The sequence below is a fragment of the Tupaia chinensis genome, unplaced genomic scaffold (assembly GCF_000334495.1).
Source record: "Tupaia chinensis unplaced genomic scaffold, TupChi_1.0 Scaffold144180_1, whole genome shotgun sequence".
NCBI lineage: Eukaryota > Metazoa > Chordata > Mammalia > Scandentia > Tupaiidae > Tupaia > Tupaia belangeri.
This window is the reverse complement of record NW_006204037.1, coordinates 1664331-1668660: the sequence shown is the minus strand read 5'-3', so window position 1 is coordinate 1668660 and position 4330 is coordinate 1664331.

Sequence of the window (4330 nt, the reverse complement as noted above, 5' to 3'; positions counted from 1 at the left end):
CTATGTCTGGTTCTCATGCTTACTCAGTCTCTTTAAATTTAAATTTTTGCCATTTAGTCTGCCCTAATAATTTTTTTCTCAATAGACAACATGTACTGGGGTAAGGAGCAACTGGAAATAAGTAAGCAGTAATATGTTGGTGAGATGAGGGGAAGCTTTCAAAGGTCTTATAATTAGCTCTCAAGTTTTTGGTGAGCCTCTGTAGACTATGAATCTCTGTTTCATTTCCTTTTCTTTCTTCTTTTTTTCTCCCTACATTGGATGGGACAAGGTGACTGGAGTTGAGTATTTGCCTTTTCCCGTGTGGAATACTGCAGTCGGCTGGAGTTCTCCCATATGGAAAACTTAAGTCTGGCTAGAATCTCTATTTTCCTTTTCTCATGTCAGTTAGGAAATCATACTCCCAGAAAGTTAGGCTTTGGTTAACTAGTTTCTCCTGAGAGCAGACCTTGTTAAGAAGAACAAGGGCTGGGCCAGCCCATTGTCTGGTGGTTGTGTGACCTGGATTCCACATGGCTGACTCCACTGTTTGAGTCTCAGGCCCCATGGCTTGAAATATATGCCAGGTACATGTATGTGCATACTTAAATTCCTGAAAAGAAGGAGAAATGGAAGAGAAGAAATCATGGTGTGACCGTTCCTCATGGATGGTGAGGTACTTTCTTGCTTTTCCTCTCTCTCCAGCAGGTACATATGCCTTCGGACAGATGGGGATGGGGGGTTGGGTGGGGGGAGAAACATCATTTGAAGGAGAACAAAAGCTGTGTCTTATGTTAAAATGTTTACTTTTCTCCTCCTCATACTGAAAGCACCAGTAAATTTTCTCTGCTGTTTATTGTGAGAACCTGATCAAACTTCTTGAAATAAAACAGAAAATATGGGGGCCTCTTATTATTAGTTCCCCTGGAATTTTTGACTCTTAGACTTGTTGGCACCCACCTCCAGCAGCCTCTCCACTATGATTTAGCTTTTACTACCTCAGTAATGGCTCCCAAGGAAGTTCCTGCTGCTGGGATGCCATGATTCTCTGTATCCTTCTGTCTGTCTCTCCAATTTAAGGGGCAGCACTTTGCCCTGTGACCTCACTACTGTGAATCCTAGAAGAGTAATTGATTTTTCAGTTTGCTCAGTTTTTTACTTGATGTTAGGACAGAGTGGCGATTTCCAAGTTCCTAATGTGAGGAACAAGAAACCAGATCAGGTTACTTTTTAACTGGGAGAATGAGTGACAGAAACTGTCATTAAGGATGAAATTAAATTATCTATCAATATCAATGAATTAAATTACCAAGGAGGAAAAATTCATTTTGGATACATGTAGTTAGTTATGACAGATGAAAGAATGGATAACCATGCGCTTCTCCAACGCTGTTGGTGCTACTTAAAACAACATTGCTCCTGACTTGACACATTCTGGGTATGGCTGTGTAAATGTTGTGAATGGCCAGTCACTGCTAACTGGACTCAGGAGAACTGGGGGTTAGGCTGAAATCTACATGTTTATAGATTCCAACATGAAGTAAGCATATATCAGGATAATTGATCAAGTGTTTCATTTTGCAAGTAGATGTAGCTTTAATGTTGATAGTTCTGGGTCTGATCAAATACTACTTCAGGCTACTACTACTACAGTATTCATGAGCGCGTAGAACAAAGTGTAAATCAGTTGTTCATTTCTATTTTTAACACAATATTGATTCAGCTAATATGAGTAGAATATTTGAATTCTCGAATATAAGTTTTGAATTTATTCAGCCTTGAGCTGCAAGGTCAGATTTGTCAAATCTGTTGGAGAATCTATCTGGCAAATATTAAAAGTTTGGATTTGATCATTTACTATGTAGATACTAAGTTTGAATGGCTATGCTTCCTTAATAAATACTAAATATATATTTCTTCATTCCTGTTCACTTATGCAAATAATACATGAATATATTCTCACTTAAAAAATTAATTGGGGCTGCCACTATAATCTAGTGGTTAAGGAAGCCAGATTCCACATGGCCAACCATGGCTCAGATCCCAGCTGTGGTAACTTGAGAAGTATCAGGTGCATGTGTGTGCCCAAAATTCTGGTGGGATGGAGAAATGGAGAAGGGAATGTGTCCTGACTATGCCCACTGCAGGGTGATCTCTTCCTCCCTCATTCTCTGTTTCTCTCTCTGGTGAGTACAAGCCAACCCTAGAAACAAAAAAAGTTGAGAAAAGATTAATCAGTGTAGTAATATGTAAAATAAGGTGGGAATCCCATTTTATTGTTTTCACTTCAACTTTCTTATCTGAGGTCATTAATCAACAGTTTGCTTTATAGTCTCTGGTTCTTTTCCTCTGCATTGGCATAATTTTATATATTAGCACACACATATTTAACTTGATGAATTCCTACCTGAGATATTATTTTGGAAAATTGAAGGGTTTTTGTTTTGTTTTGTTTTCTTAAAAATTATTTCAAAAATTTTAAGTCATTCTTAAGAATACACAATATTCTATGACATAGGTATATTTTGAAGCTGGGCTTTATTTTATAACATTACTCTTTTGAATATCTGAAACAAATATGATACAAAGCTTTCTGAAAGTTTGAGATCAAAACAAAATATACAGCTTACCCTGGAACAACATTAGTTTGAACTGCTTGGGTCTTCTTGCATGCAGATTTTTGTTGTCGTTGTTGTTTTTTTTTTTTTTTCTCCCCCCAAGAAACAGTAGAAAATACTATAGTACTGTAAATAAGATTTTTCTTCCTTGTGATGTTCTTACTAACTTTCTTTATCTGTATTGTAAAAATACAGGATATAATACACATAACATACAAAATATATGTTAATCGACTTTTTATGTTATTAGTAAGGCCTCTAGTCAACAGAAGACTATTAGTAGTAAGTTCTGGGGGAGTGAAAAGTTATACACAGACTTTCCACTGTTTAGAGAGTCACCTCCCTAACCCTTGCATGGTTCAAGGTCAACTGTAATTCCATTTCAAAAGAAACTTCCAACATTCTTCATTTCATTTTTTTTATGATTTGATTCAAGTGAAAAGTATAATAACCTATGAATTTGCTATCATATCTTTGTTACAAATAAGGAAATTTCGTCTCAAAGAGATTTATTGAGTTGGTCAAAATTAAATACAAAGTAAAAGGTAGAACTTGAAATTGTAGACTCACATCTTGACACTCTAAGATAGCATACAAATTTGAGTTTTTATTCCTCTTCGGGTCATCTTCAAGCTTGCTGTGTACTTTTAACTCATAATTTCTAAATATAAGTCTTAAGTACCTCCTTTGTATTCTAATGTTAGATATTCTAAATCTTCTATTGGTTTGTTGGAAAAATAATGACATATTTTTCTATGTTTCTATGCAAAATCTGTCACGACTCTTCTGACAACTCAATATTTCCAAAAATATTAAAAATAGAATTTAGCAAGCATGCTAAATGATCAATTATGAATGCATTATGTTTGATGATACAATATTTTTTCTCAAGTGCAATTATTTATTATTTAAGTTTAGAAAATGTATGCTTAGGATATATGATCCAAAATGATTTATTTATTATATTAGCTAAATCATGAAAATTTCTAACCAAGCATCTGTTGGTTTCAGGTGATCAAAATGGGTATTTAATGGATTTATTTTTTAATTTTCAATTGATAGCTATGTCCTTGGTTATAAGAATATGTAGATACTGAGTGTACTTGCAACTTGCTGGAACATGACACAATGCTCTGAATCTTGGCAACTGAAACTGTGGCTTTATCAAGGGCTTCTCTTATTTTATTTATATATGTGCCAAACATCATGGCCTCAGACTTTGCTAGAACTTGCCAGTCAGAAGTCATCCCTACAGCATGGTTTTTAGTCAGCATTTACTGATTTCCAACAAGGTTTTTGATGTTATAAATACAAAGGGGAAGACACTGTTTTGTTTAGGGATATGTTTTCTGTAAGGACAGGAGAGAAGATTTTTGTCTTGAACGTTTTTTTCCTTCTGGGAGGTGGGGGTGCAGGAGTAGCAGCCATGTTGAATCTTGCCTATGTCTTGGAACACCACCGTCATCTGTTTATTAGATGACAATGTATGCAATAAAAAGAAGACATATATGTATATTTATGTATAACTTACACACATGAACAGTACTTGTAAATTTTTTTATTAGAAAAATTTTAAATACATTACTATTTTGGCCTTAGGAAGTCATATTCCTCAAGACAGCCAGGTTACTGTAGTTTCTGTTTCCTCAGATATAACATACACAATTATTATATAGAATATGCTCAAAAAAGTTATATTTTTATATATATATATATATATATATATATATATA